This window comes from Elephas maximus, chromosome 15, assembly GCF_024166365.1.
Source record: "Elephas maximus indicus isolate mEleMax1 chromosome 15, mEleMax1 primary haplotype, whole genome shotgun sequence".
Classification (NCBI taxonomy): Eukaryota; Metazoa; Chordata; class Mammalia; order Proboscidea; family Elephantidae; genus Elephas; species Elephas maximus.
In genome coordinates, this window is record NC_064833.1 from 47,329,222 (window position 1) to 47,342,922 (window position 13,701).

Sequence of the window (13,701 nt, forward strand, 5' to 3'; positions counted from 1 at the left end):
ATTATTGTTAAATATTGCTGTTATTGGATGGCATTTTCCTAACTAAAAATATTTTCAGACAAAATGTTGACTCATCCTCTCTCCCTCATGTCTTTCCTACCTTACTTTAGTCAAAACCTACAAGTGAGTTTCTCCAATTAGAACAACAGAGAAATCAAATAATTTGACTGTCACAGCCAGCTCTGCCCACTCAGTCCTCCCACTCTGGAGATGCTGCTTTCAAAGCTTCCATGACCTTCCTACTTTATTCACACAACTACCCTGCCCTATTCTCACACAGTTCTAAAGCCAGAAACCTGCTGGTCCCACTGATCTACCCCAATTTGTTCCTTCAATAAATACTTATCAGGCACTTTTTTTTTTCTGGTTACAGGTTTATTCAACACAAAACAATTCCTCTAACTTTACTGAGGTGCCTGACCACATCCATAATCAAATCTACCTCTAAACTGGAATTCAGTTGCTGACCCAGCTCTAGCCTCGATTTTCTTGTTGGCACTTAACTTTTTGCCAGGTATTGTGCCAAGCACCAGATGTGGCAGTGAATAAGGTTAAGTAAACTGTGCTGTTGATTCATTTCACAGTATCCAATCCCTTCAGTATGGATTACACCTCAACATAAAGAAAAAACCCTCACAACTGGACCAATAAGTAACACCATGATAAACGGAGAAAAGATTGAAGTTGTGAAGGATTTCTTTTTACTTGTTTCCACAATCAACACCCATGGAAACAACAGTCAAGAAATCAGATGACACATTACTTTGGGCAAATCTGCTGCAAAAGATCTCTTTAAAGTGTTAAAAAGGAAAGATGTCACTTTGAGGACTAAGGCACACCAGTCCCAAGCCATGGTATTTTCAAGTGCCTCATATGCATGCAAAAGCTAGACAATAAGGAAGACCGAAAGAGAATTGATACCTTTGAATTATGGTGTTGGTGAAGAATATTGAATATATTGCCAGAAGAATGAACAAATTTGTTTTGGAAGAAGTACAGCCAGAAAGCTCCTTAGAGGTGAAAATGGCGAGACTTCATCTCATGTACTTTGGACATGTTATCAGGAGGAAACAGTCTCTGGAGAAGGACATCATGCTTGGTAAAGTAGAGGGTCAGTGAAAAAGAGGAAGACTGTCAGTGAGATGGATTGACACAGTGGCTGCAACAACGGGCTCAAGTATAACAACGATTGTGAGGATTGTGTAGGACTGCGTAGTGTTTCGTTCTATTGTACACGGGGTTGCTATGAGTTGGAACCAACTGGAAGGCACCTAACAACAACAGCATCCAACATTGAATTAAAGCATTTCTATTTGACTAGGCTATTAATGCCAAATTTTTAGAAAGAGCTTGAAAACCACTCTTTAGTCTGTTGCTTGTGAGAACACCACCTTGCACTTGAATATTCTGGAGGAGCCCTGGTAGCCCTGGCTAAGAACTCCACTGCTAATCAAAAGTCAGTGGTTGAGCTGCAGGAGAAAGATGTGGCAGTCTGCTCCTATAAAGACTACAGTTTTGGAAACCCTATGGGGCAGTTCTATTCTGTCCTATGAGTTTGAATCCACTTGACAGAAACTAACAATAACGTGCAGTATTCAAGGATTTCAAGCTCAATATTCCATTTGCTACTTAAATTTGTCTCCCAAAAATGAGAGGGGAGATATTATCATTTTACCAGTGAGACAAATTAGCTCTAGGTAGGTTAAATAATTTGTTCAAGTTCATGTAGCTAGTAAGTTCATTGTTGCGAACCCAGCTCTGACTTCTAATTGGTTGCTTTTTCCTACCGCTGAAGAGACTGTTAGGCTGCGAGGCAGTTGGCTACAACTTTGTGTAAACAATAAGGAAGCAAAGAATTGTTAGGTTTGCTCTTTTTTGTGGGGGGCGAGGGGCGTCTGGGCTTGGGTGCTCTCACCAGGGCCGGGAAAGGCGCTCCTAGGGATTCTCGGGCAAAATGGACCTAGTTTAGGGGCACTCACTGTGGTCTGTGGAATTTTGATTTTGGTACTTCACATTACCAAACAGAAACCTTCTTGAAAGGCAACCAAAGCCTGTCAAGCTTCATGTCCCTTTGGAAATGTGTGTCTCAGGGAGCAAATACTGAGTCCAAAACGGTAGCCAGGGAAGCATCAGAACTCTTATTTCTTGATTCAGCAAACATTGGGGCCCTTCCACTGTGCTGGGTCACCCACCTCTGTCCTTGACCTTTCCAGTCCATCCTGACCACCTGACTGCCCAATGTGCACCAAAGAGGGGTGGAAACATGGCCATGGATGCTGTTTTGCAGGCAGGGTAGCTTTGAAAGTGGTACCAAGACCCTTTTCCACCAGCAATTTTTTTGTTTATTTGTTTTAGGTTTTTTTTTTTTTTTAATTGTGTTGTTGTTGAGAATATACACACCAAAACATACATCAGTGGTTTCTACCTGAGCCATTAAAGACACTGATTAGATTCTGAGTTGTGCAACAATTCTCACCTTCCTTTTTTGAGTTGTTCCTCATCCATTAACATATACTCACTGCCCCCTAAGGTTCCTATCTAATCTTTTAAGTTGCTGTTGTCATTCGATGCCATATAGATAGTTCTTAAAAGAGCATAAGGTTGAAGGCAGAGTTTTTTTACCAGTTAAGTTAAACTATTATTTGGTTTTAAGAGGTCTTCAGGGGATATTTTTGGTTTAAGGTTTAAAGATTACTTCAGGGCAGTAGTCTCAGGGGTTCATCCAACCTTCACGGCTCCTGGAAGTGTGGAATACATAAGAATTGGACATTCTGTTCTGCATTTTCCCCCTTTTGATTAGGATTCTTCTGTGGAATCTTTGCTCAAAATGTTCAGTAAGGATAGCCAGACACCATCCAGTTCTTCCGGTCTCATGGCAAAGGAGGCAATTTTTCAAGGAAAATAGAGACCAATTGTGCCTTGGTTGGCCTTTTGTAAGCTTTTAAGACCCCAGGCACTACGAAACAAACTAGGAGGTAGAATAGAAACACTAAACACGTTATTAGGCCAATTAACTGGTTGTCCCGTGAAACCATGACCCTAAACTTCCAAACCAAGAAACCAACCCCCCTGTGATGTTTTGTTGTATATAAGCAGCCTCAGCAGATACTTTTTTTTTTGTCATTGTTGGAAATATATCTATCAATTTTTTTTTTTTTATTGCGTTATTGCGTTACTTATTTTAATTTTATAAATACGCAGCCAGGGAAAGCAAAATAATCAATGCAGCAGATGTGGACATTCTGAAAATAAATTTCTATGAGACTTTTAAGTTCATAGTTAGTGAGACACAGAAATCAAATCTTTACACTGTCAGTCTGTAGTAAAGTGTGCAGCTCCTGACCTGTTGGCTACCACCCAAGGTTCTCTCCTGGAGGTCCTTTTTATTTACCTCAGTTATCGCCTCTGTGTGGATGATTTCCAAATTCAATTCAACAAAAGTTTACTGATGGCTATAAAATGCCTAGTGCACTGAGGACATAAACAAGAATGAGACCCCACCTCAGCATTCAAAAAGTTCCCGGTTTACATCAGGGAAACAAATAATTAAACTACAATGAGAACGAATGCTATAATGGGCAAGTGCTGTTAACGATATGGAAATTTTCCTAAGAAACAATTACTTATACTTTGGAATAATTCTGCATTGGAAGACAGCCTCCAAGCCTTCCAACTTCCTTAATAGTGATAATATTTTTATTGAATAGTTATTATGTTCTAGACATTAGGCTCAATGTCTTACAAGTAGTGTATCTCATTTAATTTTCACAACAGCCCTATTATTATTTTCATTTTACAGATCAGGAAACTGAGGCTCAGGGAGGTTAAGTGACTTGCTCAAGTTCCCACAGCTGGTGAGTGAACAGCCAGTTTGGTCTGTCAAGTACATTCTCTTAACTGCTACCCTATATTGTCTCTTTTTCTTCTAATTCAGTAGTTCCTCAATTTTACTGAGAGCTCCAGGCCTTGACCTCTTTATTTCTCCCAGTCTCTTGGCCATCAGCCTTCCTTCCTTCCCTCCTTACCCTCCAGCCATGCCAAACTACTTACAGTTGTCCCCTTGTGTATAGTGTGGCACCTCTTATCCTTTGTACACATTGTTCCCACTGCTTGGATGAGCCAAATCACAGAGCCACTAAACCCATTTTTAAATCAGACAGAAGAAAAGGAACCGTAATGGTAGAGTGCATTTGAAAAGTTAATGTGTCATTCCCATAATGCTTAAAGAATTAAATAAATTACAGAACTAGAAAATACCATGAATAAGGTAAGAGTTTACAAGTGAAGAGATCCTGATGGTAAAAGTAGAGAATGTACTCTCCAAGGACAATTGTAACATTCACATAATCTGATAAACACAATTAATACCTCAAGATATTGTTTCTATATATGGCTTTCTTAAGACAATGGCAAGGCAAAATTGCAAATATCTTTCTAAAACTGCAATGTATTTTAAAATAAATACAATTACATATACATAATGTGTGTATATGAGTGTACACGCGTGCTGCATTTGCTCTCTTAAATAAGCCTTAAGTCATAAAGCAAATCCAGATCACAATATCATCAGTTTTTTAAACAACAATAGATACATAAGATTTTTTTACATATCAAATGCTGTTAAGTCAATATCTACAGCACACAATCTTTGTTCTTAAATGCTTATAATAGTAAAACAAAATGTTTAAAGAAACTTGGTGAGTTAAGTCTCTACCTAAAGATTGTACAAAATAAAGTATGTTTCTTTCACAGTCAAGTTCCTCCATATCTTAACATTTTGTCATATTTGATGCAAATCAAAACCACAGTGAGATACCATTTTACTCCCACTAGGATGGCTGAGATTTAAAAACAAAATAAAAATGGGCAAGGATGTGGGGAAATTGGAACCTTTATCTGTTGCTGGTCAGAATGAAAAATAGTACAGCTGCTGTGGAAAACAGTCTGGCGGTACCTCAAAAAACTGAAAATAGAACTACTATATGACCCAGCAATTTCACTCCTAGATATCCATCCAAAAAGCTTAAAAGCAAAGATTCAAACAGAGACTTGTATACCAATGTTAATTGTAGCATTATTCACAATAGCCAAAAGGTGGAAACAACCTAAATGCCCAACAGATGAATAAACCAAAAAAACCCGTTGCTATCAAGTTGATTCCGACTCATAGCGACCCTATAGGGCGGAGTAGAACTGCCCCATAGAGTTTCCAAGGAGCACCTCGTGGATTCCAGCGGCCGACCTTTTGGTTAGCAGCTGTAGCTCTTAACTACTATGCCACCAGGATTTCCAACAGATGAATGGATAAACAAAACGTGGTGCATGCATACAATGGAATACTACTCAGCCAGTAGGAGAAACGAAGCCTTGATACATGCTACAGTGTGGATGGAGCTAGGAGACACTATGCTGAGTGAAATAAGTCAATCACAAAAGGACAAGTATTATATGACCTCGCTTACATAAAAAGATAAGAAAAGGCAAATGTATAGAGACCAAAGTTTATTAGTGGTTACCAGGGGTGGGAAGGAGGGAGAAAGGGGGGTTAATGTTGGTATAAATATCCCATTTGATTAAGGGTAGTGTTGCACAGCTGATTATTGTAATTGCTGTCAATAAGTTATACACCTGTAAAAACTTAAATTGGCAAAGTTGTGGGACATTTACAACAATGACAAAAAAAAAAAAAGTAGTTGCTGAGACTGCTTATGTACAACCAAAATCTTCATGGAATGTGGTTTCTCGGTTTGGAAGTTTAGGATCATGGTTTCATGGGATATTCCAGTTAATTGGTCTAATAACTGATTTAGTGCTTCTATTCTACACCCTAGTTTGTTGCATAGTGCCTGAGGTCTTAAAAGCTTGCAAGTGGCCGTCCAAGGTACAATTGGTCTCCATTCACCTGGAGCAACAGAGTCAGAAAGAGCGTCAGGAATAGCAGGATAATGGAATGTGTGGCCAATTGCCTCCATGAACAACTACCTCCTTTGCCACGAGACCAGAAGAACTGGATGGTGCCCGGCTACTGAACATTTTGATCAAACATTCCATAGAAGAATCCTGATCAAAAAGGGGAAAATGCAGAAAAGAATTTTAAATTCTCATGCATTCCAGACCTCCTGGAGCCATGCAGGTTGGTTGAATCCCTGAGACTGTTGTTCTGAGATAATCTTTAAACCGTAAACCACAAATGTCCCCTGAAGTCTTAGAACCAAACAATAGTTTACCTTTAAAAAAAAAGATAACTGGTAAAAAATGCTCACCTTGAACATTATGCTCTTTTAAGAACTATATATATGGCATCGAATTGACAACAGCAACTCGAAAGATAGGAGACTTAGGGGTCAGTGAGTGTAAGTTAATGGTGGAGGAATAACTCAGAAAAGGAAGATGAGAATGGTTACACATCTTGAAGAAGGTAATCAGTGTCTCTAAATGGTACATGTAGAAACTGTTGAATTGGTGTATATTTTGCTTTGTATATTCTCAATAATAATAAAATAAAATGTATGTGTGTGTGTGTAAGAACTTAAACACACACAGACACAATGAGATACCACCTCACTCCTATTAGAATGGCAATGATCAAAAAAAAAAATTAGAAAACAAGTTTCGGCAAGGTTGTGGAGAAACCACTGCTGATGTGAACGTAAAATGGTGCAACTGCTGTGAAAACAGTTTGGTGGTTTCTCAAAAAGTTGAACATAGTATTACTATATGACCCAGCAATTCCAATCCTAGGTATACACCCAGAAGAAGTGAAGGCAGGAACACCAACAGAAACCCATATACCAGCATTCATCGTAGCACTTTTCACAATATCCAGAAGGTGGAAACATCCCAAGTGTCCATCAACAGATGAATGGATAAAGAAAATGTGGTATGTATATAATGGAATATTATGCAGCCATAAAAAGAAATTAAGTTCTAATAAATGTTACCATGTTATTTAAGCTGAGTAAAATAAATCAGTCACAAAAGACAAAATCTGTATGATCTCACTTATACAAAATTAGCAAATATAGAGAAACCAAAGATTATTAGTTGTTACCAGGGGTGGGAGAGAGCGGGAAAGATGGATTTTTTGTTTGAGGGGAATTGAGTTTATGTTAATGGTGGTATAATATTCTGGGAAAGGATAACTGTAATGGTACAACATGAAAAATGTAATCAATGTCATTGAATTGTAAATATGGTAGTTGTGTTGGGAGATATTTTGGTGTGTATATTTTCACTGCAGTAAAAAAGGGAAAAAATGTTTCATAAAAATGTTAATTTTTTAAACTGTTTCTTATCAATTCTAATTTTGTCTTTTATATAATTGATAAATCCTCATTTTGGCTAGGGGAAAAAATTGAGAAATGCAAATTAGCAAAATCATGGACAGAAAAAGAAGTGAAATAACAATATTTTTAAACGACAGGAAGATATTCTAAAGTATAAGTTTGTCAAACATACTCAAGAAATGGGAAGGTAGTATGAGGATACCAAATACAAGACAACTAAAGAGAGAAACCATGAAGCTACACGCACCAGAATGAGAACTAGGAACTTATCAGATGATTAATATCCAGTCCCGTGGAGTCGATTCCGATGATTAATAGATTAATGATTAATAGAAGCTGCTATTTCATGCACGATTACTCAGAGTATAAAGTAGTATTTTCTGAAGTGCCAAACATCAAGATTTTTTTGTGGCTACACTTTGATGCAGGAATTTTACTTTAGATATTTTTGTGACTAAAGTAACGTTTAAAGATGAATGTAAAAAAAAAAATGTGATTTTTCGCCACAGTTTGTTTTTAATAGGAAATTTGGAAATGATCCAAATTTGACGTATGATGTAGAAACAGTACAATTTTCTATGCATTGACAATTGATTTAAAATATTGAAAAAAGGAGACTGCAGGGCAGTGTATACGTACCATCCTATTAAAAAAGAAAAAGGATGTATACAAAAGTGTTTCTCTAGTGAGTGAGATTTAAAGGCTTTTACTTAAAACATTTCTAATTAATTTTTTACAATGACTATAATTGGTAAAATCAATAAAGATATTTCTGTTTTAGAGAAGAGAATATTCTTTGATGGTTAAGCGGGGGAAGGAGGGAGGGCGGGAGAGGGGTTTTCATTCATTAAATAGTAGATAAGAACTATTTTAGGTGAGGGGAAAGACAATACACAATACAGGAGAGGTCAGCACAACTGGACTAAACCAAAAGCAAAGAAGTTTCCTGAATAAACTGAACACTTTGAAGGCCAGTGTAGCAGGGGCAGGGGTTTGGGGACCATGGTTTCAGGGGACACCTAAGTCAATTAAAAAAAAAAAAAAAGTCAATTAGCATAACAAAATCTATTAAGAAAACATTCTGCATCCCACTTTGGAGAGTGGTGTCTGGGGTCTTAAAAGCTCAACCCACCTGGAGCAAAAGAGAATGAAGAACACCAACGATAAGGCAATTATGAGCCCAAGAGACAGAAAAGGCCACATAAACCAGAGATTACATTAGCCTGAGACCAGAAGAACTAGATGGTGCCTGACTACAACTGATGACTTTCTTGACAGGGAACACAACAAAGAATCCCCGAGGAAGCAGGAGAGTAGAGGGATAAAAAAAGAGGGATACAGACCCCAAATTCTCGTAAAAAGACCAGACTTAATGGTCTGAATGAGACTAGAATGACCCCGGAGGTCATGGTCCCCAGACCTTCTGTTAGCCCAAGACAGGAGCCATTCCCAAAGCCAACTCTTCACTAAGGGATTGGACTGGACTATGGGATAGACAATGATACTGGTGAAGAGTGAGCTTCTTGGAACAAGTAGACACATGAGACTATGTTGGCATCTCCTGACCGAAGGGGAGATGAGAGGGTAGAGGGGACAGAACCTGGCCAAATGGACACAAAAAGAGAGAGTGGAGGGAAGGAGTGTGCTGTCTCATTAGGGGGAGAGCAACTAGAAGTCTATAGCAAGGTGTACATAAATTTTTGTACGAGAGGCTGACTTGATTTGTAAACTTTCACTTAAAGCAAAATAAAAATTAAAAAAAAAGATTTCTGTTTTGGGAAAAATAAGTCATGACTCACAGTTGTGTTAGAAGACTTTTTCAAATTTTCAAAAACCATGTAAAAACCACCCCCATATTTCATAACTTTCTTTTTAAGGGCAAGGATATGTTTTCCAATGTTGCTTCTTTTATGAAGCAAATGTGGCTTTGATTTTAAAAACTTGACAAGAATAGTGGCCAGGAAGAAAAAAAATTACCAGTTGATCCTGTTTTTGAATGTGGGTGCAACCTGCTATGCAGAAACAGTCTAGCCCTCCCCACCCTGACTAAGCAGGCTGGTCCCAGAGATGCACCACAGACATCACCTGAGGAAAGGGCCACTGCACTTAACCAGTAAATATAAATCACATCATTATCTCAGTAGATCTTAAGAAGATAGGCAATAATAATTCACCATTTGAAAACTTAAGCAAGGTGCGTACAACATGTTGCAAAATATTAAGATATGACCAAGGTGGGTGGAAGATGCGCTGATGTTCATTACGTAATTCTCTGTATTTTTCGGTATGTTTGAAAGACTTCGTAATGCAAAAGTTAAAGTGATTAAATGTAATACGTGTAAAACTAGTAACCAGTTGCCACTGAGTGAATTTTAACACACGGAGACCCCATGTGTGTCAGAGTGAAACTGTGCTCCATAGTGTTTTCAATGGCTGATTTTTCGGAAGTAGATCAGCAGACCTTTTTTCTGTGCAATGAACTACTTAATATGGTCCTTATAGCCATATTAGAGAGTGCTGTTGGAGGGACAGCTGGCGTCAGAATTGGAAACCCTGGTGGTGTAGTGATTAAGAACTGTCTGCTAACCAAAAAGTGGGCAGTTCAAATCCACCAGGCATTCCTTGGAAACCCTATGGGGCAGTTCTACCCTGTCCTTTAGGGTCACTATGAGTCGAAATCAACTCAATGGCAGCGGGTTTGGTTTTTTTAGCCATAGTATTTGTAACTCCCAACAAATGACTGGGTGGTACTATGTAAATAAGGTGCTTGTGGCCCACAAAAGGGATTGGATAGCTTGCTAATAATGTAAATGAGGTGCAAGACACTTTTGGTGGGGGATGGGATCATGCAAATAAGGTGTTTGGAACCCTAATGAGGGGATCGGTCAGTTTTCCCATCCCTCTAGTCTTAAGAAAACGCTGGTGGTGTAGTGGTTCAGTGCTACAGCTGCTAACAAAGAGGTTGGCAGTTCAAATCTGCCAGGCACTCCTTGGAAACTATGGGGCAGTTCTACCCTGTCCTATAGGGTTGCTGTGAGTTGGAATCGACTCAACGGCAGTGGGTTTGGTTTTTTTTTTTTTTTTGGTTTTCTAGGCTTAAAGGGAGACACAAAGAGAAAGAGGTACTGCAACATGGAAGACAGCAAAAGATGTGGCGCAGCAGTACTAAGGGTAAGAAGCAGCAGCAGCAGAGGTAACAGAACCAGGAGACTGGCAAGAGACAGCGTGGAAGGCTTCCTGGCCCACCAAGTGACAGAGCTGAGTGTGTTCGGGTTGAGCTTCCTGGTGGAGTTGGGTGCCCCTGGGCACTTATTGGTGGAGCTAAAGAGCTTTGTAACACTTGCCGGAGCAGGGCAGAAGCTGGGCCAAGAGGCAGACGGCCAGAGAAAGGCCTGCCTGTGAGCATGGCTAAGAAGAGGCTGTCCTGATTGAAGAACTGTGTCCTGAGTATTTACTGATCCTGAATTGTAACCTGTTACTTCCCAAAATCATGAATACGGTCTATGAATTCTCTGTGGCCATTGCAATGAATTATCGAACTCAGCAGAGTAGAGAGAGCAGTGGGACGGACAGCTGGTGTCAGAATTGGTAAAAGAGGTTGGAGACCGGAGGTATGCCTGACCTCCGCCTTATCACAATCAGCCTTGCACTGTTGATGCTGATGATTTTCTCTCATTCCACTTGTGAAATTAGAGGAGGTCAGATGCCTCTGCTGAGCTTTTTCTACACCTTTCTTCTGGGGTGCCTCTGGATTGGTTTGAACTGCCAACCTTTCAGCTAGTAGTCAAGCACTTAACCTTTTGGGCCACCCAGGGACTCTGGCCTAAGTCTAGCAACTACCGTAAAACCTGGGAAAGCCAGAACCTGTGTAAAGTGCGAACCTGTCAGAGAAGGGAAATTCAAATATTTTGCACTAAAACAAGCGAATAAAAGTGATAAGACTGCATCCTGTCAAAGGCAGAAAACTTGCGAGACCCAGAAAAATAAGGTAGTCTCCTTGAGTTCCGGCTCTCACAGTTTTTACTGTATACATATATATGTAGTTGTATTTTCAAACTTTCCCTCTCTACTCCTCTCTGCCACAGGTTTAATTTCCTCTAACATTATGGAAAACTTTTCTTGAAATCTCCTCTAGCTAAGGTCTTTGCTTGTTTCTGCTCTTCAAGGCCACCACCTCAAAAGAATACTATCTTCTCCTCCTCCTTTCCTTGTCCTTCAACCAGTGTAGCCATCTTCTAGCCTTTGTTCCCCACTACACTGCTGAAACTTACCCTGGCTAGAGGCCACCAATCAGAAATTTCTAAAACCCATGGCTGCTGTCCCTTCTTCTGTGGTACTTATATAGTTCATCACTACCTTCTGCTTGGATTTGAAGGTAACAGTCTACCCTGGCCTTCTTCTTCCTACCTCTCTGGCTGGGCCTTCTTGGTTGCATTTTCCAATTTTCCTTTGAGTGCCCATTTCACCCCACTTCCTCTCTTGTCCACTATCATGGCTCCAACTATCCTTTATTTGCTGATGACTCCCAAGCCTTGTCTTTGGTGCTGACCTCACCATCCTCCCCTCATTGCTAATATCCTCTAGTTAAGGGACTAGGCTTCAGTCCTGGTTCTACCACCCACTAGACAGATGACCTTAGGCAATTAGTTTTTCTATTAATTCTTTATCTCATCTGAAAATAAAAGCATCTCTCCAAAAGAGTTGAGAAGTAAGGGGTATAAAGCACCCACCATGTTTGGTCAGTAAATGTTAGCTACTCGACATCTCCATTTATTTGCTTTAAATACATGAAAATTCCTTATGTTCTCCAAACTAAACTTATTATTTTCTCTACCTGTAAACCAACTCATCTTCCTAAACTCCCTTTCTCAACTATAGTTAGAATCCTGCATCACACTAGCCTTCTCCTTGTTAGCCCTCACAAATCTATCACAAGGTCCTGAACATTCTTATTAATATCTCGTGCCCAGTACCTCCTCTCCATCTCTGCTTCTTCGGCCTGGCTTAGGCCCTCTGAATCACTCATCTCAACTACCACAAGAGCCTCCCAACTGGCCTCACTCGCTCCAGGATAGCCCTCTTAAATCCATCCTCCACCCCCTCCAATGACTAGCTAAAACACTGCCCTGACTGGGCCAGACCCTTCTCTAAACCCTGCCAATGCTTCCAAGTTAACCAGCCAACAGGGCAAAGTAAGTCCGCCAAGGAAATGAAGCAAAGGGAAGGACCTTGCCTGGTGGTACAGTTTGGTGGCTTCTTGCTGAGTTGTCTTTCTTCACTCTGAAAGACATTTTTACTAGTTCTAGATAGTTTCATCTAGTAGCAATTCAATTCTTTGTGATTACCTTTACACTCCCTATTAATTTCTTTTTACTTGCAAATACACCCTGCATAATGTGTTATACAGGGAAGGATAATATACTAACTCATCGATGCTTTATTGTGCAGATTTGAGATAGACGTTCTATGGGACCCCGTGAGTGGGGACACTGAGGAAAAACTGCCTAGGACGGGAGTTTTTGTCTAGCTATATGTAAAGTTTTTGTGACATCTTCAATTTCTTCTTTTGTTATGGGTCCATTTAGGTTTTCTACCTCTATGTTAGTTTAGATAGTGTGTTTCTAGAAATTTGTCCATTTCTTTTAGGTTTTAAAATTTGTTATGATATAGTTTTTCATTATATTCTGTTACAATCCTGTTTATTTTGGTTGGTTCTGTTGTAGTGTCACCCATTTCGTTTCTTATTTTGGTTATTTGCATCCTCTCGTTTTTTTCTTTTGTCAATTTGGCAAGTGGTTTGTGAATTTTATTGATCCTCTCAAAGAACTAACTTCTAGCTTTGTTGATTCTTTCCATTGTTTTTCTATTTTCTGTTTCATTTATTTCTGCTCTGATCTTTCTTCTCGTGACAGTGGACTTCTTTTGCTGTTCCTTTTCTATTTGTTCAAGTTGTCGGGTTAAGTCACTCATTTTAGACCTTCTTTTTTGATGTGTGCATTTATCGCTATAAATTTTCCTCTGAGTACTGCTCTTGCTGTGTCCCAGGGGTTTTGGTATGTTGTGTTTTCATTCTCATTTGATTCTAAGAATTTTTCAATTTCTTCTATGACCCGGTAATTTCAAAGTAAGGTGTTATTAAGTTTCCATGTATTTATTTTTTTCCTTCCTCTTTCTGTTATTGATTTTTAGTTTTATAGTGTGTAAAGCTTTTGAAACAAAAAGTTTCTTTTCCTGATTGGACTAATTGCTCTAAATATTCCACTGTCAGTTGCTGTACTGTGGTAGCTTATATGTTGCTATGATGCTAGAAGCTATGCCACCAGTATTTCAAATATCATAAGGGCCACCCATGCTTTCAGTGGAACTTCCAGACTAAGACAACTAGGAAGAAAGGTCTGATGATCTACTTCTTAAA

At 39.3% G+C, this 13,701-nt stretch overlaps 1 long non-coding RNA gene across 1 annotated transcript; it reads left to right on the plus strand.

Moving 5' to 3' along the window:
• Nucleotides 1-3,801: 3,801 nt before the first annotated feature.
• On the plus strand, nt 3,802-11,767 carry LOC126059041 (uncharacterized). The gene is made up of 4 exons (XR_007513350.1): nt 3,802-3,854; nt 5,832-6,133; nt 6,742-6,880; nt 10,381-11,767. It is a non-coding gene; the product is annotated as an uncharacterized LOC126059041 (long non-coding RNA).
• The last annotated feature ends 1,934 nt before the right edge of the window (nt 11,768-13,701 follow it).